Source organism: Cydia strobilella, chromosome 2 (genome assembly GCF_947568885.1).
Source record: "Cydia strobilella chromosome 2, ilCydStro3.1, whole genome shotgun sequence".
NCBI lineage: Eukaryota > Metazoa > Arthropoda > Insecta > Lepidoptera > Tortricidae > Cydia > Cydia strobilella.
In genome coordinates this window covers 21,203,566-21,230,715 of record NC_086042.1, presented here as the reverse complement: position 1 = coordinate 21,230,715, position 27,150 = coordinate 21,203,566, and the positions used below count along the sequence as shown (strand labels likewise).

The following is a 27,150-nucleotide window of genomic DNA, read 5'->3' as shown; positions in this document are numbered from 1 at the left end:
AACCAGCTCTTCTATATCTCTGGTCTGCAGTTAAATAGTGACGAATGAATTTTTCTTATTTGGGGCTCCGTCAAATATTTCGCTTTCCAAAAGGGTTTCGTCCTCTGTAGAAAATGCAACATCGTTACAAAGTGGAAATAAATACCACGCGCTACGGCGTAGCGCTACGCAATTGACGAGTTACGCAGTGAAATAGATAAAAGAGCCACATGCCGCATACATCTATTCTGGCCCTACAGGGCAATATACATCAGATAGGACAACAAATTGCTTTTGAAATGAATGTAAGGTCAAGGAACAAGCGTTTATAGGTATTGTTAGTACCTACTTATTTCTCACTGCTATTTCCAATCTTAAATAGTTTACAATTTCAATAATTTTGTTGCAGCTTACAGCGGCTTACCCGCGAGCATGCCGGTAATATCCTAACGAAGTGTGAGGATAAAAGTTCTCTTACATCGGCACGTTAGGGTTGTAGTGTGGCCATGGTAGAGCAAAACAAATGTTGGAGTATGGGCGCAGGCGCGCGGCCAACGCACGCACGCGCCCCGCACGTAACGTCAGTCGCGCGCCGCCCGTCGCTGCGCCCAGACCCGCTCGTGCTGTCGCCCCGCGCCGCCGCCACGCGCCCAATGGCGCCCCGACAAGCACCTAGCTCACGCGGGTAAGTCCTTACGTAACCATCCACCACACTTTAAGTCACCAAAATAGCATACGGGACCCTGGTCCACGGCGCAGCATCCCGAGGGCGTGGTGAGCCTTCGACGCACGGCTGATAAGAATGCGGCCTACCCACTATCAACAAACCCTTAGATTATATAAAACACTGGGTCCCACGAGCGGCTAAACCGTGAAGTGCAGTAGTCATCTCGAAGACGTGCCTATTGATTTTCGCGTGGCTCTGAGACCGCGCCTGGAGACTGTTAGATATGTTGTCGCAGTTTCCTTAGCATTCAGCTGCGGATGCTGCGCCGAGCGATCAGGCCTTTTTTGGCTTTTTATGATACCAACATGTTATGTTTATACGGCAATCATTCTTGTGGTTTTGTTATCCTGCCCTGCCTAAACTAGTTTTATTCCTGGTAATATAGGTGTCCTCTGGTCAAAACTGAATTCGCTGTTTAGTTTCTCATTCAGCATGCGCCTAATGTGTACTTAGATTCGAAAGAAAATGTATTCAAGATTAAGAGTAATATCGTAGAAGGCTTACTTATTATCAACAGTTTTCATATAACTTACTCGGTATTCTGCTACGATTATACGGACAGGCATTCCCGCTACCGTTAGCATCTCGACATTGATTAATATATCGCATCTTTCCAGGAAACCCATTTCAATAATCTTGAGAAAGCTCATCTTACAGAAATAAGTGAGAGACTCAGCTTTTTTGATGTTGATGAACAAAGTTCTTAATAGAAAAGCGATTTAAGAAAATGTTACAGACACCTTCTAAGTAATTTATTAAAACAATGACATACTTACTTAAATTACTATGACATACATACCTAAATTTATAACAAAACAATTTTATAATATGAATATTGTACAATAATTTATTTATTATAATACATTTATTAATGATCTCATGTGTAATTAGAATAATTGTTTTATGACCTGATATTTTTATAGATAAATTAATAATTTGCTACATACATAGGTACAATAAAAAATATAATAATAAAATGTTATGAGTAAGCTATTGATATGCTGTGCCCTTACAGGGTCCATGTGAGACATTGTATATTATAATTTACATCTATACTGTACCATGGTTGCAATAAAGAATTATGAATTATGAAAAAACTGGAAGTGAGAGATTTCGTTGGCTATTCAAATTTACGGCGGCATCGTAGGAATTACAATCCCGACGTGTAGAATGTATGGAGGTATGTGGGCATGATTTTGTAGGTAAGATGTTCGTTATATAAGTTCGTTATATAAAATTTGTAAACCATTTTGGAAGTAGGCACTTTGTAGATCCAATTTAGCTTAAAGGAGGGAAGGCTAATTGGCCCATTTGACCAATAAGGGCAAGCGGTATTATGTCACCAGATAGGTTATTCTAAGTTGTAAAACTTTTACTATGGCAGGTACTCCCAAATCTTTGTGTGAAAAAAGTTTTTGCCGCAAAAAGTACCTAGTGTGAGTTAAAACGTGACTAATATAGTTTTTAGGGTTACGTACCAAAAAGGTACAAAAGGAACCCTTATGGTGAGACTCTGTCTGTCTGTTTTTTTTATACCACGTCGATGGCAATCAAGCATACGGCCCGCCTGATGGTAAGCAGCTACCGTAGCCTATGGACGCCTGCAACACGCGCGTTGCCGACCCTTTAAAAACCTGTACACTCCTTTTTTGAAGAACCCCAGTCAAATCTTACAAGAAAATCTAAAAAACAATGCGTGATGTAGTTCTGTATTTTATGTATGTTGTTTGGAGTCCTTGGAGGAATATGAAAATATGTTTTGCAAGAAAAAAAAAGTTGTGCTCCCTGCGTAATTTGCGAAAAGTTTTTGCAATTTTATTATAAAACTGTGGGTTTTTGGTCAAAACTTGCATTGTAATATTGAAAGTAGGTACATTAAATTTTGAACAATTTAAGCCCAATTATAGCGCCGTATTTCAAATAGTTCTTGAGATATGAGGCTTTAAATTTTTTCTTTTTAACGAATTTTTTCGTTTTGCCAATATTTTAAAACAAATATCGGGGTAACCGCACTAACCGCTCTTTCTTGCTAGAGATATATTGCAATAAATAAAGTTGTAGCAAATCTAATTACCTTTCATTTAAGTGCAAGAAAAGGTCAGTAAGTCTTACAGTTCTCTTGTTATCATAAAAAAATGAAATCGCTATAATGGGGAAGGCAATTAATGTATTGTTTAAGACATTGTCAAAATCTCTACAAAAGCAGTACCATCGTCGAGAGCGCAATCTACGATTAGCTTTTACCGGCCTTTCCCGATAGCAGCAGAGCGCTGTGAGAGATCAACCATTTTTCAAATGCACTCCACCCTTAAGCACTTCATTCATTCAGTAATGAAATCAAGATACAATGACGACCGGTCTGGCCTAGTGGGTAGTGACCCTGCCTGTAAAGCCGATGGTCCTGGGTTCGAATCCCGGTAAGGGCATTTATTTGTGTGATGAGCACAGATATTTGTTCCTGAGTCATGGGTGTTTTCTATGTATTTAATTTTCAATTTCAATTTATTAATTTAAGTATTTATATATTATATATATCGTTGTTTGAGTACCCATAACACAAGCCTCCTTGGGCTTACCGTGGGACTTAGTCAATCTGTGTAAGAATGTCCTATAATATTTATTTATTTATTTAATCTGTAGTTTTGCTTGTTTTTCGGCCCCACTTTTTGGTCGTAGCCATTGATCGTAGTCCACGATGCCGATTCTGATTTAACAATTTATTACGGTTTTGATCTTGTTTTGATACGACCTTAACGATAGTTCACGCTTATTGACACGGTGCTGGCGAACCGCACTGGAATTACTAGAAGTCGTGTCATTAGATATCTAGCTCGCGCTTATTGGTACTCTTGAGTGTACTGTGAGTCGTGTCAATACAAGATCACAACAAGATCAAAACTATAACAAATTGATAAATCAGTATCAGCCTCCATTTATTTAATTTAATTTATTTATTTATTTCCCACATAGGTATACAAGATACACTTGTGTCCGTCGTGTACATTATATTATTGTTACATACTATTAGTAGTAATAATTAACACTTATACAGACTTAGTATCTACTCTTTACGCTACAATATCACAATCAGCCCAAACATTTTTATCAGTTAAATAATCTGATATTTTATAATTTTTTTAGGCTTTCTTAGTCAAAGTGGTTTTTACAACTCTTTTAAATTTATGATATGGTAATTATGGTAAATCTGTTATGTGACTAGGTATTTTGTTGTAAAAATGGATCGATTGCCCTACGAAAGACTTTCTAACTTTTGCCAATCGTAACCGCCGCACCGCAAGTTTTCCTTTATTTCTCGTCTTATAGTTATGTATGTCACTAATTTTTGGAAGATCTTCGTAATGCTTCTTGACGTACATAATAACTTCATAAATAAAGAGCGACGGCAATGTTATAATGTTTACGTCTCTAAAAAGATTTCTTATTGACGTGCGAGGTTTTAGATTATAAATTGCTCGCACTGCTCTTTTTTGAAGAATAAATATGCTCTCAATATCGGCAGCTCTTCCCCACACTAGGACTCCGTACGACATCAGACTATGAAAATAGCTATAATAAACCAATCTTGCTGTATTTAAATCTGTTATTTGTCTAATTTTTTTAACGGCATAGAACATAATTTACTACTTAAGCTAGTTAGGTGTGATCCCAATTGAAGTTTTGAATCGATAGTTAAACCTAAAAAAACTCTGCTATCTGAAAACTCTAAAACATCCTGTCCGAGAATCAAATTTGGTTTGTGACCCATTTGCTGACGGCAATTGCCCACTCTAGGCATACGTTTGTCCTATAGGCATGTAGTTACCAGTATATTATAACTTCACATTCCTCCAAGGACTGCAAACAACATACAAAAAATACAGGCATCACGCTTTGTTTTTTTATTGTAAGATTTGACCGATGTAAAATAGTAGATTGTACAACAAGGGCATAAAGCGATCCATTATTATACGAGGCAATTTATTGCTTCGAGCGCAGCGAGGACCAATATAGTCGAGGATAAAAATGGACATTTATGCCTGCGTTATACACTCTACTTTCACTTCGATTGTGAGTAAAATAATTATACACAAATATCCAATATTGTATTGATAAGCTTTGTTAATTATTTAAAAAAAACCGTTTTTTAACCGACTTCCAAAAAAGGAGGAGGTTATTAATTCGACATTTGTTTTGTATGTTTGTTACTGCAGAACCCCGCCATTTCTGACCAATTTGGAAAATTATTTTTTTGTTCAAATGTAAATATATAATTTCAAGTTGGTTCCATTTTTCTGGTGATGGGATCCGTGAGGAATTGAGGGAACTCCTCAAATATTATAGGCAATTAGGCATACATAAAGCGATTTTTGGAATTTCATCAACAAATCAAGCATTTGGAATATTTGCATTCAAAAAACCGGCCAAGTACGAGTCGGACTCGCGTTCCAAGGGTTCCGTACATTACACAATTTAAACAATGTATTTTTTATGTGAAACGTGAGTGAAAATGTCTTTAAAAAACCCGTAGGGGTCGGATCTAAAATTAAGTAACTAAGTCCGACTCACGCTTGACTGCACTTTTCTAATAGGTTTTCCTGCGATTTATAGGTATAGAACTATTTTGTTTATTTTTTTCAAAATTTTAGACCCAGTAGTTTCGGAGATAAAGGGGGGGGGGGGGGGTGGTCATTTTTTGCCAATTTTCTGGAATAACTTCTAAACTGTTCATCCCAAAATTATAAAAAATATATTTGAGATTGTCAGAATGAGCTCTTTCATTTGATATGTAACACGATATAGTTTGAAAAACTATTTTTTTTTAATTTTCTCATTTATCCCCCAAAAGTGGCCCCCATATTTAAAATTCATTTGTTTACGTTACATGTCCGTCTTTGGGTCAGAAACTTACATATGTATACCAAATTTCAACTTAATTGGTCCAGTAGTTTCGGAGAAAATAGGCTGTGGCACAGACGGACAGACAGACAGACAGACGCACGAGTGATCCTATAAGGGTTCCGTTTTTTCCTTTTGAGGTACGGAACCCTAAAAAGTGCTATTTGATGAAGTCAAAGATAAATATAACTCCGTAATAGATGGATACAGTCTAAGGAAAAAACGTGCCTCGAAAATCACGAAAATTTCATTCTCGATCAGATGGCGCCACTAGCTTTGGCCGACTCTCGTATAGAGGGCGTTGATGGTTTCGTTTGTTATTTATAATTTTAACGCATATCAGTGAAAGAACATGGGTCAAAATCATATAAAAATAATTAATGCATATAAAAAAATCATTTATTCATATTTAAATACATTTTAACGTATTTTTATAAATCTTCATTTCTAGTTTTAAAGTATGTCGATAGCTGGCAGTGAATTTACAGTGGTTACAGAATTTACTATGACAGTACCGCTCTATCTTATTATATCCTCTTTGATGAAGTGGAACTGCTGATAAAGACCAGAACGGAATTCTTCAACAACGCTTATTTCACATTTGTCTTCTTCGTCAAGTTTATCCTTATACTGCTGAGTTACTGACCCGCCTTCTGTCCTTTGCACATCTATTAACATCTTAAGACCTTTCTAACGAACCCAAAATCGATGTAGTGATGAAGTGAATACAATAACTCAGTTTATAGGTGATAAATGAAAATATATATGTAGAAGTACGTATTTGTTTGGAGAGAGTTCAGAAATATCTGCTTTTAAGATATATGTAAAATTGTACATACCTACCGACCATGAGAAGAGGGTAAAGTCCGATCTGAAATAAACTCAAAATTTTTACCCAATATCTTGTGGCACGGGAGAAAAGAATGCTGTACATTTATTGGATTCCAAGCATTTTTGCATGGCATCCGATGAAACCGAGTCTTCTGTTATTTATAACGCCCCCATGTTCTCAATCCAAAGTATGTTACATTACAAGTTCCGTTCAATTGTTCTCGCCGCTCCATAGTTTTCCAATTTACCACTGACTAGTTATGCTTGGCACGGCAGTTATTTTATAGGCCGGTGTGTGTAGTTTTCAAAGTGGGAAAACCCGCGCGGCAGCGCTAAAGCGATCGACTTACACGGTTAACCCTCCAGTGAATGAACTAAATCACGTTTTTTGTCTAAAATAAGAAATATAGCAATTTCTACCATTTGTCGTATTTTTTTTCTTATTAACAACTCTATTTCCTATGCAATGGCAGCCCGTGATAAATTTATTTTCGACCAGTTTGAATGTGACTGGCGTTTGATTTGAAGTTTACGTGTTTCTGGTTTTGAAGTTTTGTATGGAAAATTTTGATCCCAGATAAGAACAGTGTATGTTTGGAGCAACATATGAAGTGCTTATTTAATGTTTACCTGTACAAATTTAGTTATTTGGGTAGATTAAGAGTTAAACCTATAAATGTACACTTTGTCGGCGTATTATGTGATTAGGTCTTTATTTTTTATAGTTCCATTACTGGCTTATCAAATGTTCTGAAACCAGTAAATGAACGGGGTGTTCATTTACTGGTATCGTCTAAATTTATTTATTTTTCAAAATTTATACGTAAATGAAATGGTATTGAGCTTGTTTTTTGTGATTCTGCATAGAAAACGATTCTGATTCATTCAGCCAGTATTGGAACAAACCAAATTTCTATAGTTCATTTACTAGATTTTTCATGCCAATGTATGAACAATACAAAATTTGGCTTGTTCATTTATTAGATTTCTACTAATTCTATGTATGAACAATGTAACTACGAACAACGCAATGAAAAGCCTATTATTTTAAGTATTATTTGCCGAGTCTGACCTTTTTTCATCAAAATATGCACGTTGTTTCTTGTTTTAAAGATTGATTCTCTTTTTATTGTCTTCGGTTACCGCGATAGTTACTCATGAAATAAAATAATAAATTCAATATACGCGATATAATCCGTTTTCATAGTTTTATCTCTTTTTCTTATTAAAAAAATTAGATTTCTGTGTCATTGGTAAATTACCATAATTTTATTACATTCTAATATATTTAATATCAATATGGAGGGGATGAAAAGATGTAAACGCTTTCGCTATACTTACTAGAGCTGAAAACGGGTTTTGTGTTAAAAATGTCTTTTTAATGCTGATTAAAAAGATCGAAATTATGTTCATTCACTGGGTTTTGCGGTGTTCATTCACTAGTTTTGATGTTCATTCATTAGGTTTTTGGGTACTTTTTGATAAACTCATCTATAACTCAATAACTAGAAAAGTAATAAAAAATCGTAGAAATTATATTCTTCTTCATTAAATGAGGATTGATTAAATTGCATTTAATTATTGCAATTAATAATAAATACTGAGAAATGATTTTTTGAAGTTGAAAAATGCTTAAGCGTTATTACACTGGTCAGCCAGAACATTCAAGTAGCTTGCGTTGTTTAAGCGGTAGGAATACGTGCCCAGTCTTACTTATAGCGGAATGCATGGCTGCCGCGGCATGCACAATGCAGGCGAGACGGGTTAGACGGGGAATGTGTGCTATCTAAAGTGTACCAAACTAGTTCCTATACCGCAGATACCGTCGGATCCGGTTGAATAGCTTGCTGTAGAGATATCGTAAACTTCCTTAACATTGCGACTACGAGTACGACAAACATTTTCCTTGTAGGTTGAAAAATACAATGATTCTCGCTCAAACTTCTGTCTATATCTAATTTCGAATCGAATAATGGTCACCTTTTCCTATTACATATCATGAATTAAGTTTTTATTGTGATTTGTGATATGTGCTTGACAATTCATGCAACATTTTCGTTTATATTAAAACGTAAAACTTTATAGCAAATGGCAGAGTTAAACGGCCTTTTCTTTTCCATTCCTTTAAGCAGGATTTCATAATATGAAATACCATTTAATGTGACAAATGAAGTCATTTCAGAGGCATCGCATGAATTGTAAGTACCTATACTTACCTTAACATGCTCCACATTTCTGCCAAGATCGTGTGTATAGGTGCTTTTTATGAGGCCCGGTATCTTGGCTCGTAAACTTGTCACGCGCCGTCCTTAAACTCGACTGTAAAAATGTGAACCTACCGAAATGCAACAAAATGTGCTTATGTTTAAGGCGTGTAATTCAGAATATCTTTTTCTCAAACATGCTATGTAATATTGATATTACGTTCTTTATATTAGGCTGGGAAGTATCACGACTCCGGCGCGGCTAGACGAGGGGCCTGTAATGAAATTTCATACAAAGTTGCAGGCCTAGGCCGGGAAGTGGCTCTTTTTTAATTTCCATTTCACATATATTTGTGACACAGCATCATGGCATTCAGCCAAAAAAAAAACTATAACCAATATTTGCTTATGGTTCGGAATGACATTCTGCCAATACCCCTTTAAACAATAAACGATAATTAATATATTTTGCAGTTTTACAAAAATATATAAATAAAACATTATTAACAAATTCCAATAATATTGAATTGCAAATTTACCTACAAATACAGATTTAAAATATAGTTGGTCAAACCAGTTTGTCAGTAAAAAAGAACAAAAAAACTATACTCATCCTTTTCTTTTGGGTGCTAGTACCAGTGTAAGACAAAGATAGTATGATAATCTCTGTCTGTTTGAAATGAGACAGTCCTTTGATAAACTATATTTCATTTAAATATTAGCGGTAAAAATGTCTACTCAAACACGCGTTGGTGTTTTTTTAATCGTTTTGAAGGTAAAGTTGAACATTTTTCATTGTGTATCTGTAATTCTATTTTATTGGATTTATTGTGCGTTGTTTATTGTATAATATGAGTTCCGACGAAAATATTAAATGAATACCTGTTAATTATACTCCATGTTTAAGGCAACGATGTATGTGAAGCATAATATCAACATAAAAAACGATGTAATCTTAGTTATGTGGCTACTAACACTACAGTCAAAAGGATGCAAGGCGAAAAATCAAAGATACATAAATATACCTTTGAACATTTGTGTAATAAATTGATTAACTACATGTGTAAAATATACGATACGTGTGATAAAGATAGGTACAGGTAGTAGTTATATTTTGTGCCTAGTTTACTTTTAGTTTCTTTAGAATTAAAACTTTGATTTCGTGGAGATTTCTTTATTTATTTCATTGCATGTTTGAGAAAAGCACTATACATACATCGGCGTGAAAAGGGGTTGTCGGCCTCATAACTATCCGGCCTCACTACGTTCGGCCGTATATATGCATTCGGCCGGCAACCCCTTACTTCCCGGCCTCTTTAGTAATGTACTATTTTCTACTCGTCGAGTATAATCTGTGTATTACAACTTCACATGCAACACTACAACCTTACTCTTTTCAACAAGCATAATAATTTTATCGATACGGTTTAGTCAATTATAAAAATTTTGAAGATAGAACTTCATACATTTCAAGGAGACTCGATTCAATGCATCTGCTTTGTGATTGGTTGGCCAACAAAAACATTTTATTTTATGTTGTAGTAAAAACAATTGCTTCATAAGTCAGAAACGCGCATGTGACACCCTTCATATAAATCCATACCATCCAATCCATACCCTACGAAAACCACTTAGCGTTGCTTGTTAGTCTCCATAGGCTACGGTGGCCAAAATCGAGAAAAAAACTGTCTTAAAACTGAATTTAGCAAGGAGCAGGTACCAGGGCCTCATGAGTTACGAGGAGGTGTCGTTGACCAACCCGCCGGGGCGCCGAGCCCGGCGGCCGGGGTATCGGTATGAACTGTATGAAGGTATCGCGGGCCGCGGCAGCTCGCGTATCTTAGCTGTATACTTTTGGTTTGTTTACCTATATGATTCTACTAGTTGAAATTATTATTTTTATGTCTCGTAGAAAAAGTATTGTATACAATAGTGATATAATCAAGCTTTTCAATCTCGTACCTTAACTTAAGCAACTTAGCAAGCTTCGTTGCTTAAACACGGTACTCGACTGAAAAGCTCTCTATTATATCACGATTGTATAAAATACTATTTTTCGTGACGCTCAATATGCGCGCCCGCGTAGATCAATCGATCGTAGATCCTTTGCATATGTATTAATTTGCTACGGGCTACGTCGTAGCAGTTTGTAGCGAAGCTATAGGCTTACGGTTATAGTTATGTGATCTGATTCCGATACGATACTGATCTGTCGGTGTCAAAAGTGACGTTTTTGGTTGAAGAAATTTGACTTGTGACACTAACAGATCAGTATCATATCTGAAACAGATCGAATTACTAAAACTCGAATTGGCCTGATAGGCTTAGTACGAGTGCGCCCCGACATTATATTGCGGGCGAGATAGGCTACACGTTTCTTTAATTAATTGAAATATATCCTGAAGGACGGTACGGTCGACATTTGTCGGGCATGCCGCCGTCCCGGAGAGTCACTCAGGCATATCATTTCCGGTTGTTCTCATCTTGCTAACGGCGAGTACTTGCACAGACATAATCTCGTAGCTAGAATTATTCACCAGCAACTTGCTCTTCTATGCGGCCTTGTGGACCGCTAAGTACCGTACTACAAGTATTCACCTGTACCTGTTCTCGAGAATGGTCGTGTCACGCTCTATTGGGATCGATCTATCATCACTGACAGGACTATTGTAGCCAATAAGCCTGACATTGTGATAATAGATCGTTCGCAACGCCGGGCCGTGCTCGTCGACATCACCATCCCCCATGATGAGAATCTCGTGAAGGCTGAGAAGGACAAGTCCAGTAAGTACCTAGACTTGGCTCACGAGATAACCGCCATGTGGGATGTTGATTCGACAATCATTGTCCCGAGAGTCGTTTCAGCGAACGGTCTCATAGCGAAGAGTCTCGACCAACACCTTGAGAGACTCTCGCTAGGTGGTTGGATCAAGGGTCCGATGCAGAAGGCGGTGATCTTGGACACGGCGCGGATAGTCCGCCGGTTCCTCTCTCTGCGGCCCTGACCACCGGCAGCTTGGGCCCTGCCCCGCTGCTGGCGGCACCCTAGGTTAGGTTAGGTTAGGTTAGGTTAGGCTATATGTATTTTGTATTGTTTTGGTACGTGTTTTTGTATTTTATTTAGTCTAGGTACTTACTGGACTTGTCCTTCTCGGCTTTCACGAGATTCTCATCATGGGGGATGGTGATATCGACGAGCACGGCCCGGCGCTGCGATCGATCTATTATCACAATGTCAGGCTTATTGGCTACAATAGTCCTGTTATTAATATTATTATTATAAAAAACCGGGCAAGTGCAAGTCGGAATCGCGCACGAAGGGTTCCGTACCATTACGCTTAAAAACAGCAAAAAATCACGTTTGTTGTTGTTGTATTACTTAAATATTTATTTTATTCTGTTTTTAGTATTTGTTGTTAGAGCGGCAAATGAAATACATCATCTGTGAAACTCCCATGTATCATACAAATGTATCATGATACCACTCCCATGAGTCGTAGCAAAATGCCGGAGCGCGAGGAACAAGATTTTGAAAAATAAAAAAACTAAACGAAATAAAAACTTTTATAAAAAAAAGATAAACCGACTTCAAAAAGGATGAAATAAAATATTATCCTTTTTAGGGTTCCGTGTTTAAGTATATGCGTTACCAACTGATATGTTTGAAGTCGGTGCCAAGTCAAATTTTAAACCATATATTCATAGGGATTTTGGTGCAATTCGATAAAGATGCGGCTATATAAGTATGTACGTTGGATTACCTAATGCAGCGTACTACGTAGGCGAACAACACGCGAATGCGAAGCGGCGCGGCACGGCGCCTTAATTAATCCTTTGATACCTATATAGAAGTGTCCTACGTGGGCGATCTCGTTGCGAACGCGAACGAATTGGGCCGGCCGCGCCGTGCCGCGTCGCTTCGCTTCGTGTTCGCGAGTGTTCGCCTATGTAAGACGCAGCGTTACACGACGACAATAAACGAACTTCCTGTACACCTCAGAACAGAACACACGGTTGAACCTTCTTGGCGCAGTTCGTACCATGCTTGTCGGCACGTTAGTGTAAATCTAATACGTTTTGTCGTCGTATTTTTTTAAAGAGCATTTCTTACTAATTCTTAAACAGTCATAGCACGCAAGTGTGGGATTGGGACTGAGTTATTTTCTGTCGCTTATCCAGAGGACTACATTTCAAAATATAAAACAATTCAAGGAACCTTCATGCAAAATTTCAGCTAAAGCGGTTCAGTTGTTTAGCCATGAAAAGGTAGCAAAGAGGCAGACATAAAAGCTTTCACGTTTATAACATTTGTACAGTTGTAATGGGATTTATAGACATAAAGCTGATTATTTTTGACTGGTATTGTTACTACTTGGAGTACTTGGCTTGGCACCGACTTCAAACATATCAGTTGGTAACGCATATACTTAAACACGGAACCCTAAAAAGGATAATATTTTATTTCATCCTTTTTGAAGTCGGTTTATCTTTTTTTTATAAAAGTTTTTATTTTTCCATTTTTAGTTTTAAGACATTGTTAAGAGCGTGACGCATGAATGAAAAACATAATCATGTTTATCTGTAAATTCGTAAACTTTATTAAATAATCAGAATTTTCCTCGAGTCCGTCTGGGAAATCATTCCTGTCAGTAAATCCATTCTCCGCCCCGCCACTGACCCAATCCCTCAAACCCCCCGATCACTCAACCTCACAGCACATCAACCCCTGATCACTGAACCCCTCGACCCTAAACCACCAACCCTTCAACCGCCATTCCCCGACCCCTAACCCCAGACCCCTTAACTCCTAACCCTAACCCCCAATCCCTTAACTCCCAACCCCTCAGTCTCCGACCCATCAACTCACCTCCCCTCAACCCCCAACCTCAAACCCCCCAAACACTAATACCCTCTACCTTCACCTCTCAGTCTCTTTGGTTGTTTCCAACATTACCTACATCAAAAATCATAATACACATACGAGGGAAGTTATCAGTAGCCTTACCACGAGTTTGACATTGATATATTCGCTATCGTGTGCGTAACTTACTGTTTATGCATGTCGCTTGTACTGGCGTATTAGTGTACAAAGTAAGTTACGAAGAATATTTAGTGCCAAACTCGTGGTTAGGCTACAGTTGCACTACATCAAATTGGTGGTATTGGTGAGGAAATGCTTGAGTTACTTTAGAAAACACCGAAATTACCATACACGTGCCTTTAAAAATTGAGGAGTTCCCTCAATTCCTCACGGATTCCATCATCAGATCAAAACCAAAAATATTACGAAAACACCTTGGAGAGGTAACTTCTCTCAAACAGAAAAAGTATAACTCAAATCGGATCATGGGTGCCGGAGTAATCGCTAAAATCTTTATCATCAAAACAATCATCATCATCAGCTCCACTTCATCAAATTGGTGGTTTTCTAGAAAAAATGATCAAGTTGCTTAAGAAAACGACCAAATCACCATACATGTGCCTTTAAAAATCGAGGAGTTCCCTCAATTCCTCATGGATCCCATCATCAGAACAGCACCAGATTAATGTGGAACCACCTTGGTGGTAGTTCCTTTCAAACAAAAAAAGAATTGTTCAAGTCGGACCACGGGTCTCGGAGTAATCGCTGAACATCCTACAGTAAAAAAAAACATCATCACTATCTTCAAAACAATCATCATCATCAGGTCCACTTCATCAAATTGGTCGTTTTCGAGAGAAAATGCTCAAGTTGCTTATGAAAACACCCAAATCACCATACATGTGCCTTTAAAAATTGAGGAGTTCCCTCAATTCCTCAGGGATCCCATCATCAGATCAGAAACAGATTAATATGGGACCAACTTGGAAGTAGCTCAGCTCCTTTCGAACAAAAAAAGAATTACTCAAATCGGACCACGGGTCTCGGAATAATCGGTGAACATACATAAAAAAAAAAAAAATATATATATATAGCCACAACCGAATACAGAACCTCCTCCTTCTATGAAATTGAAGTCGGTTAATTATTTTCAAAAGTAACTTTCTTGGGGTTAGAGACATTAGAATATTAGGTATTGAAATATTTTTTTATTTTAATTTAAGACACGTGACTGAAATGTAATGATGTGATATATTTTAGAACCCTCAGAATGCCCTTTCATTTAATACCACACATGATAGGTTTCTGAACAATTTATTTTTTTTCCATACAAAAAAAGATGACGTCATCACTCCTCTTTTTTTGGTGCTTTGGGTCAAATTTATTTTTATATGGACTAAAGATCAATCGTGCCGATTTTCATAGCTTTAACACCATTTGCAGCGTTTTTTGGCCAACCGCTAAGCACGTTACTATATTTATACTTTTAAAATGCCAAATTCAGTGTTTTTGTAAACATTTTTTTATTAATCTTTGACTTTGGGCATAGTTCCATTTGTATGGAAAACGTCACCTCCACGCGCTATAAATTATAGTTTTTTTACGAAAAGGTAACATGCTTCTTTAAAATACGTTTCTAAAGATGTGGTTCCGATCATAACTCACTTAGTGAACCTCAGCTTTAGGTTAGGAATCATCCCTATCTTTAAAAAAATCCACAATTACACCTGTGTAGAAAAGTGGAGACAAGGTAGTGTCCGGGAATTGTGGACGTTTAAATGAATCGATAGCTTAAAGGAGAGGCGTAAACGAAAAAGCTGACTTCCATGAACAATATTTTACTGACAACTAAAACAAAATACAAAACAATATAATAGAGTAACAGACATAGACAATATAAAAAATATAAAAACCTATTTACTAGTCCTCGTCAGGTAGTGTTACGAATTACGAACTATAGGCGAATCTCAGTCTTGCCGGTAATATCTAAAATTCTTGAAAAGATACTAAGCACCAGACTGCTAAACTACCTAGATAAATTCAACCTCCTATCGGCTTAGCAGTTCGGCTTTAGACGCGGAAGGTCACCAGAAGACGCAATAACTTCTCTTAGCACATAGTAAACATGCTCCACTTAGGACGTCGGTAGAGCAGTAGGAGCAAAGCTCTTCCTTTCTGACTGTGTCTGAGTGAAGTACGTAGGTATATAAATACGAGAGTTCTTCCCCTATGTCAGCCTTCCTAACCAAAAATGATGGCGGAATTCTCCATCTTATTAATATTTTTCCAGCATATTTAGTTAATAATAATAAAAATATGAGTTTCGAATGCCATTTACAAATGCCGTTGTGGGTGTGGTGTGGCGGTTAACACACATAACTCATAAGTGAGAAACTCCATAACTCACTTTCGTCAAAAGTTGATTATATGGGTACCGTTTAATTAAATCCACCTCCTGAGCCTTCCCTGCGAAAGCTTTCCAATTTTCCGTTTCTCATTCAAACTTCCTGGATTGAATTTATGCCCTTTCAAATTAGAATAGGGCTGGGGTCTTTAGTACCTATTGAAGTTAATTACGAACATCGTGCATTAAAATGCGTTTACGTTTAGTTAATGAATGCTAAATGTTTTTTTTAGGGTTCCGTACCTCAAAAGGAAAAAACGGAACCCTTATAGGATCACTCGTGCGTCTGTCTGTCTGTTTGTCTGTCCGTCTGTCACAGCCTATTTTCTCCAAAACTACTGGACCAATTAAGTTGAAATTTGGTATACATATGTAAGTTTGTAACCCAAAGATGGACATGTAACGTAAACAAATGAATTTTAAACACGGGGGCCACTTTTGGGGGGTAAATGAGAAAATTAAAAAACAAAGTTTTTCAAACTATATCGTAGTGTTACATATCAAATGAAAGAGCTTATTGTGAGAATCTTAAATATATATTTTTTATAATTTAAGGAAAAACAGTTTAAAAGTTATTCAAGAAAATAGGCAAAAAATGACCATTCCCCCCCCTTTATCTCTGAAACTACTGGGTCTAAAATTTTGAAAAAAATCCACAAAATAGCTCTTTACTTACAGGTCACAGGAAAACCTATTAGAAATGTGCAGGCAAGCGTGAGTCGTACTTAGTTTTTGATCTGACTCCTACGGGTTTTTTAGACATTTCACTCACGTTTCGCATAAAAAATACATTGTTTAAATTGTGTTACGTACGGAACCCTTGGAACGCGAGTCCGACTCGCACTTGGCCGGTTTTTCTCTTGATTTTCTACCTTGTTATAAAAATTATAAAGTGAATCACATCATCACATCAAGTACAATCATTAAATGACGGGGAGTGTGTTTTAAATATTGGCTTTATCTTTCTTGTCTGAAGGTCAAATTGGTCGTGATTTAAGATGGTTCGACTAGGTTACCCAAAGCTTAAACTCCGCTAGATGGCGTCACTTTCGCAAATTTTCAGGTTTTATTTTTTTGTGGAATAGTGTTGGTATCTGTATACTTAAAAGTATGTTTAGCGCACTCTTTACATAAATATTGAACTATTATAATAAACATTGAATACTTCATTGTGCAAAAACCACCTTTAATGTCGACAGAGTGTTTCTGTCATGCTATTTCCTACTATTACTCACACATGCAAACAGTGTTTCCGTGATGCTTGTAGTAGACAATTTCATGCAGTGTAAGTATGCTGCAATGGCGTTGCGGTATGTTCGTGGAAATACGTGCAAGAGGATTCGGGTTCGAGACTGGTACGACAGGGGTTTTTTTTGTTCTTTTTGTGTTATCTTATCTTTCTTATACCTTTTCTTCTTCGAATTCTTGTTTGATTCCGATATAACCGACCAGTGATATTATATTCTCCCTTTATACTTTCGAAATATGCACGAAAAGTGCTCTTTACGCACTAGGGCGAGAAAGTTGCACCATATGTACTGCAAAATACTTTTTAGTACATATGGTGCATAATACGTGCATATGTCGAAAATGTAAAGGGCCATAATTATGTACTGTAACACGTTGTACAATAATGTACTAATAATAAAGTAGTAATTGTAAAATAAAATTAAAACTTTTTTATATTATTTTTTTTTGGATTCAAGTACAGTGAGTAACAACATTGCATGGCCTTCTAATTATAACTATTATAGAAAACGGGATATTTATCATGTTTATTTATATTATTTATTTGTTGATATTTTGGCCGGTCTTGCAAGACCGGTCGTTGTGGAGATCCCTGGGGGAGGCCTATGTCCGGCAGTGGATGTCTTGTTGGTGTAGATGGATTCACACAACAAATGAAATAACAATTTTTCATATTTGTTATCCATAGTTGTCCCTGTATACCTGAAAGAAAAATAATATCATGATAGCACAATATCTCTAATGTTATAGGCAGAAAGATGATGCAACAATATGGATTCTAGTAGTAATTGTGTTTTTCATTCATATACAAAATTCCATCATTTTCAACCCCAGGAAAGTTTCTATTTTATTGCAGTGAGGATGTCCTGATTTTTGCTGGCTAATGAAGGAAAACATTTTATTTCCAAGAATGCCTCTTCATTTTGCACAATACCTAAAAAAAACCTAGAGTTAGTGACACATTGACTATTATATAGGTATTGTTCACTGCTTATTATCGTACCATTACGGAAGAAGTGAGAATTATTTTCTAAAAAGATCGGCACGAGAAAATTACAATGTACAATGAAGGAGTGAAACTGTACCTTACGAAACTTCACCATCATGAATTCCGCTTCAATTGAGTGAATTTTCCTGGATTTTCGCGGACCAGAATACCGATGATTTTTGTAACTTGATTTAGACGTTGCTATCATTTTCAATTTACACAAACAAATTGATAAGTCACAATAAACATGACCCTATGTGTCAGTGTCAACACTGTCAACAAAAAATGCACTAAACATGACGGCACTGCAAATCCTGCCAGGTCGGCCGGGCAACGTCGCCAACGTCATAAAGCGGCAACGCCGCACGCAACGTATTTGTACACGACATTTGTGACACACACATACGTAAAATTGATGAAAAGATTACGTTGATTTATGTATGATTTCTGTATGAAACAAAGTTTTTCTATTAATTTAGCGCAAACGAATATTCGAAAGTAGATAAATGAGCAAATATTTGTGTAGTAATAGTGTGTAGTGCCTTAATTAAAGCCGATTGAATTTTGTATGAAAATCGAACCACCTTAATATAGCAGTAAGTAAAAAAATATTCTGATATAATTTATATGTACGTTAATGTCATATGTACATGATTATGCATCGGCATTATACTGGAATAATGAAGCATTGTTGAAATGTTTAAATGTTTAATAGTTAACTTATGACAATTTAACTGATAGTTAATAGGCACGTCTTATGAGTTTTGTGCAACGAAGTCAACGGTTCTTTTTACCACGATTATGTCTATTTATATGACCTGTTGTTGCAGTCTATCTGTCAGGAATATAGGCCACCTAAAATAACATTATGCATTTAATCATAATCACTATGTTCTCAAAGACAAGGTTTTAATGTGGTACAAAGTTTGTGAGTATCAGGATTTCGTTTTACGTTGATGTTTGAGGTTGAAGTTTTAGTTGTTTCTCTGGAATCTCTTAACATATTTTGTGACATATTAATTATTGTGACACTTGTGATGGCGATACATTTGTTCCGGATTTGTTTCCTTTTAATTGTCTGTTAAATGATGGGGATGCAAATATTTGCGGCGAAAATGAATCACTCATAAAATGACCCTAAAAGTTGGGGCTGAAAGTGAACGAACTTCCGAGTGTCGCGGTCCATTTTATTAATATTAGAGTGCGCTGCGGATCACCGGTGAATATTTCACCCTCGCCGCCCGCAGCGCAGAATAGATAATAGTACCTTAGGTGCTTACTTTCGGAAGGTTTACTCTAGATGGCTGACCAAAACGCAACTGTATCATGATATCAGCTTTTTCGAGTTTTTCTGACTTCATGCATTTCGAAACCTGAACAGCCACAACGTGGAAATGAAACACCATTTCTGTCAGCAACCGTGAATGCACTTTTTAGCTGTAAATATTTTTGCTTTGCTTCGAGTTAAATTTGCTTAAACTTACAAAAGGTCTCATGGTCCATCATTGAAATTGGAGCGGTGTATTGATAAGGTAAAGGCACCAGTGCTCAGCCATGCACCAGTGCTCAGCCATGCACCAGTGGTCAGCCTTTCTTGCTTATTTTTGGCTGTAATTATCAAACCTTTTCTACTTTTCATGTCAAAAGTAGGTGATATTATAGATTGATTAACTATTAATTGAAAAATAGTTGAATTTAAAAAAAAATGTCTAGCATGAACCACAACACTACTTCAAAGAAGTGCTGTCTTCTGACACAAAGGATCATGTGATATGCGCCATTTTTTTTGGAGTGTCACATGGTATTTTGATAAGTCGTTAACAGCTGAATTATGATATCTTGTTAAAAGAATGTGGACTGATTAATACATGATTAATACTTATTCTATCTGAAAAAAGTAAAAAATGAATATAAATCCATATAAAAGTAACATTTTTAAGGCGGCTGACTATTGGGAACTACTTTTTTGTACGAAATCCAATACTCAGCCTCCCTTGGCTGATTACTGGGTTTATGGCAGTAATTTTGAAAAGGTCGTAAACCCAGAAGCCCGGCGGAGGCTGACCATAGGAATCAGAACTTTTTTTATTTTCCAATTAAATGTAAGTGGTTAAGCCAAGCTCCTTTAAATATTTACTTTTTTTTTTTTTATATATTTACATTATTATGACTTTATTTGATTGAAATAAGTAACTACCCAGCAGTGGACATTGACATCGCGGAACTCAGAACCCACTAATCAGCCGTTAAAATGGGATGGCTGGACACTCGGTACTTAAAGGCTGTCTATTGGTACACAGGGGGCTGATTACTGGCAAAAACGCACTTTCATTATATTTAATGAAATATTTCCAAAAGCAATGTTTAAAAACGTTTTATTCCTTACAAAACTTAAACTATATGAAATTCTTAAACAGTAAAAACTTTAATGGTAATTCTTATAGGTCAATTAGTAAGCAAATCAAACGATCTTGAACATAGAAATTTCGTAAAAAGGCTGACTACTGGTGCCTTTACCCTATGTACCGGGGTTAGATTCAAAACAGGACGAACCAGTCAGCATTCCCTCAATGCCAGTCTGCATTTTAATTGCCCTTATCGAACGAGCGAGCGAAGCGAAGTGAAATTCTGACATTCAACTTGAAACACACGGCCGGCTCCCTGGGCACGACCCGGCATTTCGATGTTTTTAGCTAATCTATCAGTATAGTTTAATGAACAATAACGTCTATAACTTAAGTAATTCTAATTTTAATGAAATTGGGTAAACGTGTAGATGAAGGCATTATATTTTAGTCATTAAATTATGAACAGGCTCGATCAAGGGGTTATGGTTATGGAGCTAGAAGAGCGTAGAAGACCAAAAAGCTATTTGTGAGGGGTCTTGCTATTTTGGTCGTCTTATTTACAAGAAAGTATGGTCGAATTTGGTATCAAATGAAAGACACAATTATAATATTGTTTATTTTTTAATTTTTTATTACGATATTAAAATGATAAAAGATTTATAAAAACGAAATAAAATAAACAAAATATAGGTAGGTATTTAACATCTGACAAGAAAGATTACGGGTTACCACTGATATAGTATATTTTAATCTCTATGGGGACTTAAATCGATCAGTTAAGGGCTCCACAGACCTTGCAATAAATCGCACGCGGTTTTAGATTCTTTGCCGACTAGGTAGGTGCATTCAATTGATCTAACTTTTTGGCGAACCGCGAGTTCTCTGTTCGGGACGAACTCCTAGAATAATTTAATTCTAACTCAATCTCATTCATTGATATCAGTGTAACAGTTGTTATGTACACATGTAGTTTCACAATAGAAAAGCGGCTGCTCACGAACCAATCTAATACTGACCCATAAAACAAACCTCTATTTGAGGATACTGTATACTCACAGCATCGCAGCTTTTCGCGAGCCGCAGATAGCATCAGAATAATGTCCTTGACTCGCGGGGTCACGTTGTAACGCAAACTCGATAAGGGCGTCTTTGAGCCTTGTTAGATGACCCAATTCTGGAGGTAGCTTCCACTTTCCTCGTAGGGTTGATTTAATCTAATTTGACTTCCCATAATAAAATATTAAATAAAGACTGTACACAATGAAACCCGGCCACGCATGATGTGGTAAATCTTTCAAATGAATGCACATTTTCAAGCAGCACTTTTCCTTTAATAAATTGTGGTTATCAAACTATATAATAAAATTGAAATGTAATGTAAAGTTAGGTTGTCTGTGACTTTGAGCGTTATATATTCCACAGTACCTATGTATATTTTTTTTGTCCACGGTCTTCTGATAGTCTTTACCAAATTTTCCAGTTAGATTTTTATTATTATTTTTAATTATGTAAACCAAATTATTCCTTATTACATTCTATTTTCAGACTACCTAACATTTTTCTGATTGTGTTCAGATTGAGATAGTTCTGAGGTGTTTTAATTTTGGTGAAAGTTGACTTTTTGACAAAAACATGCCTCCCAATGCCAAAATGAATATGTAATTAATGCCAAATTTAATATAAAAATGTAATTAAAAAGAATAAAATTAATCTTTCTATTAATCTGATAGAGACTGCAACAAACAGTAAATCATTCGCGCTCCAATGGCTTTGGATTCCGAACTTCTGTTTTGCGCCAAATATAGCTTCGATGTCTGTTTGAGCGACCTAATTTTCGCCGATTTGTTTGTATAAGCTTTTATGCCTTATTTCAATTTATTGGGCCGTGTCGGAGCTTTAATTTTATATGAGGGCGGGATCGAGTTTCACAGCTTTTTCCAATATTTATCGCGTTTTCATGCTAATTTATTTGTACTCTTATTGCGGCGATGTCTTCGCTCTTAATTTTTTATAAAGGCCCCCACAGACCTAAAATTTATGCTTAGTTCTGTGAAGGCCCCCCGCCAGCGGCCCTTTTGAAATCAACTGCGCGGAATAAATCATTGTTGAGCTCTGCTGGTCGCGTTGACGGTTAATTTTTCTTTCAATGGTGCTACTGGTTGTTTTGATTTGATTGGCTCATCAAATTCTCAAATTAGAAAAATAAAAGTTACTTAATTTGGATCCCCAAAATATAGCTGAATTAAGCTGCAACGAGTGTCATTGTTTTTAAACCAAATTATTTGTGACCTTAAAGGAATGGTGTACTAGTCCTGATGGAGTTGGGTTCCACTAGTGAAAAACAAATATTTTAATAATTTTAACACATGTAAATCAAACGAATTAGTAATGGGTCCCAAAATAGTAATGTTTAATCTATTAAGAGTCCCCGGCAAGCTCGGCCGAATTTCACCTTCCCATACAAACGGAGTTTCGTTCTCATTTTAAAACTACGTGTTGGATTGTAATGAAACTGCATATACCAATGGCATTAGTTATATCTAGGTCTGTAATTATATAAAATAAACGAAATAGAGCATTTTTAGGGTTCCGTACCTTAAAAGGAAAAAACGGAACTGCACCTCACTGTACTCGTGCGCTTTGTGGCTTTCATATACGAAACGGGCCTACGAAGCCCTCCGCGTCCAGTATAATAACGCGTTCCGGGTGTTGATGGGGCTGCCGCGCTTCTGTAGCGCATCAGGGATGTTCGCTGAAGCCAGGGTCGATTGTTTCTATGCCACTATCCGTAAGAGGGCCGCATCCCTGGTGCGCCGGGTGCGCGCCAGCCCCAACATCATCATGAAGATGATAGGGGACAGGCTGGACTCCCCCTATTTACTATGCTGCAGTCGGCTACATGTGCCGTACTCAGCTGACAACAAAAATAGTTTATAGATATAGATGTATCTCTAGGTTTAAGAAATACTAATACATAATTTAGAATTAAGTTTTACTAACCACATTATGAGTGTAACTTACTTGCAATAAATAAATTATTATAGGATCACTCGTGCGTCTGTCTATCTGTCCGTCTGTCACAGCCTATTTTCTCCGAAACTACTGGACCAATTAAGTTGAAATTTGGTATACATATGTAAGTTTGTAACCCAAAGATGGACATGTAACGTAAACAAATTTATTTTAAACATGGGGGCCACTTTTGGGGGGTAAATGAGAAAATTATAAAATAAAGTTTTTCAAACTATATCGTGTTCTATATCAAATGAAAGAGCTCATTGTGACAATCTCAAATATATTTTTTTTATAATTTTATGATAAACAGTTTAGAAGTTATTCAAGAAAATAGGCAAAAAATGAGCATTTCCCCCTTTATCTCCGAAACTACTAGGTCTAAAATTTTGAAAAAAATACACAAATAAGATCTTAACCTTAAAGATCACAGGAAAACCTATTAGAAATGTGCAATCAAGCGTGAGTCGGACTTAATTATTTAGATTTTGATCCACGGGTTTGTTAAAGACATTTTACGCACGTTTCACATAAAAAATACATTGTTTAAATTGTGTAATGTACGGAACCCTTGGAACGCGAGTCCGACTCGCACTTGTTTTAACTATGGTATCTGAAGCTACATAAACTAATTACACACCTAGATATACCCAGCGATTGATAATAAATATGGATTGAATTGAAGCTATTCTTCAAAGAAAATATCAGCTTATAAAAGGCTACAAAATTAGAATAGGCATGCCCACCAGCGGACCAATTGCAAATTTAAAGTTTAGGTATGGGTTTTTTTCGACCAAGATTATGATTAGTCAATTTCACCGACCCGAACTACTATTGGTCTATTTTAAAATTAGTCGCTCTGATTGGCCGTAACCATGCCGTAACACTGTCACTTGAAAAGACATGACATCAAAACTGTCTCTTATTAAAGTTCGTAGATTTCAAACAGTCCCCTTTCGGCTTATCCTTTGTCTATTGTTAAATGAAACCGCACGTGCTACTTACTAGCATAAAAAAATGGTATGGCCGTTTTAACCGGTTATTCAATTACCACTCTATGGAGATTGCAATAAGGTTTAAAATGAACTAATGGGAAAACATATTCCTTAGCTGTGTGGTCTTTGCGGTTACTGAGTGCCGGCAAGTCGAACGCTACAGAACCAGTCTAAAATGTGTCATCGATATGCGTAACAAAGGCGCGTTATCGGAGAGCGCACTTACACTGGTTTTTTTAGCGTTGGACTAGCCCGCGCTCGCCACGATGCACGAACCAGGTAAAAGGACAGGGACGGATTGCGATTAAAACATTTTGATGGATTCATGACAAGTATGTATTTACATATTTAAAACAAACAATAATAACATTTTTTTACTATTCAGTTAAATAATAACATTAGGTAATAATCCGTTTTACAAATAATCAACTATTAAAATATTCCTCTCTAATGTTACAGACTAAAAACTAAAACTATATTTAACAAAATTAATACATACATGCCCTTTTTAAACAATATCGGCTTTTTTACAATATATTACAGACAAATTTTTAATAAACTAAAATAACGTTTTTATATACAATGTAAATAATAAACAACCAGCCAAACAGTAATGAGTTATACATACATAAAATATAAATTACTAACTAAAAATATAAATAAACATGCATTGGTACAATATAAATAAAGATGTAGATATATTCAATTAATAAATAACAAAAATCACGACTACTTTCTTTAACTAGTTTCTTCATCTTCGGAATCTTCTGTCACATTAATTATGACAGAGGGGTGGTTGTTTATTATTTACATTGTATAAAAAAACGTTATTTTAGTTTATTAAAAATTTGTCTGTAATACCTATATATTGTAAAAAAGCCGATATTGTTTAAAAAGGGCATGTATGTATTAATTTTGTTAAATGTAGTTTTAGTTTTTAGTCTGTAACATTAGAGGAATATTTTAATAGTTGATTATTTGTAAAACGGATTATTACCTAATGTTATTATTTAACTGAATAGTAAAAAAATGTTATTATTGTTTGTTTTAAATATGTAAATACATACTTGTCATGAATCCATCAAAATGTTTTAATCGCAATCCGTCCCTGTCCTTTACCTGGTTCGTGCATCGTGGCGAGCGCGGGCTAGTCCAACGCTAAAAAAACCAGTGTAAGTGCGCTCTCCGATAACGCGCCTTTGTTACGCATATCGATGACCCATTTTAGACTGGTTCTGTAGCGTTCGACTTGCCGGCACTCAGTAACCGCAAAGACCACACAGCTAAGGAATATGTTTTCCCATTAGTTCATTTTAAACCTTATTGCAATCTCCATAGAGTGGTAATTGAATAACCGGTTAAAACGGCCATACCATTTTTTTATGCTAGTAAGTAGCACGTGCGGTTTCATTTAACAATAGACAAAGGATAAGCCGAAAGGGGACTGTTTGAAATCTACGAACTATAGACGGTTTCATGCATAGACATAGTATTGTACAAGTAGTTATAGACACGCCACACCGAGCGACAAGAAAGAATATTCATATAAAATTTGGGCACCATAGGATTTTATCTCTTTCACTCTTATAAATTTCGGTATTTCGCCTTCGTCTCCTATCTCCTACCTATGATGCCACCCGGTCGTCGATAAGGACAAAGCATAGCACTATTTCTCTTTTCTCTTATAGGAATCGCAATAAGACTATCTTTCTCTATCGAAGAGTGTCAGGCCCTTGGTTTCATGCAATATATAGTTGTCTTCGGTTGCCGCGTTAGTTACTCATAAAATAAAACTATGAAAACGGATTATATCGCGTATATTGAATTTATAATACATCCCGACGTTTCGAACCCGTAAACGACGTTTCGTAATCCGTTTTAATAGTTTTATTTCATAATATATAGTTGTTCAAACCAAATTGTCAGTAAATAAGAACAAAAAAAACTATACTCAACCTTTTCTTTCAGGTGCTAGTATTAGTGTAAGACAATGATAGCATGATTATCTCTGTCTATGTTTGAAATGAGACAGTCCTTTGACAAAATATAGAACATGTTTTATAGCTGGTCAAGCAAATCTTGTCAGTACAAAAAGGCGGCAAATTAAAAAAAATGTAAGCGCGAAGGGATATCGTCCCATAGAAAATTTGAATTTGTCTACTGACAAGATTTGTTTGACCAGCTATATATATGCAATATTTTTGTACGATAATTTATTACTTTATTTTTAAGTGAATAATGGGATAGATAATTTATTGATGGCCATGTACGTTTGTCGCACGTATTTAATAGTTATTTACGATTCAAGCGCGATGGGTATTCGCAACGAGTGGTGATTTTTAAACACGACCGAACGACCTTTTCGCACGTGTATCGTACAACGTTTTGCAATGTATATGGCCCATTATATTTTCGACATAGTTACGTAAGGGTGTCGTAATGGAGCACCAGATGTACTTACTGTAAAGGCAATTAAGATTCCGAAATAATTGATACAATTGTATCGTTCATCTTATGTTACCCTGGAATGTTAAGTTAGGTGTCACAGAAATATTTATGTTATGTATGTATTATTGCAGAGGCCGCGAAAGGGCAATTCGCGAATGAGTTTCGATTTTGTTTGAACGCATTGACACTCAATCAGAATTAGGCTTTAA

At 36.3% G+C, this 27,150-nt stretch overlaps 1 protein-coding gene across 2 annotated transcripts in view; it reads left to right on the top strand.

Moving 5' to 3' along the window:
* The first annotated feature begins 553 nt into the window (after positions 1-553).
* The window catches only part of LOC134753828 (dorsal-ventral patterning tolloid-like protein 1), a 166,211-nt gene continuing 139,614 nt past the window's right edge, over positions 554-27,150 (top strand). For both annotated transcript variants that reach the window (XM_063689778.1, XM_063689772.1), the window contains exon 1: positions 554-664. The gene's annotated coding sequence lies outside the window, so the exon portion shown is untranslated. The remainder of the gene's footprint in view (positions 665-27,150) is intronic.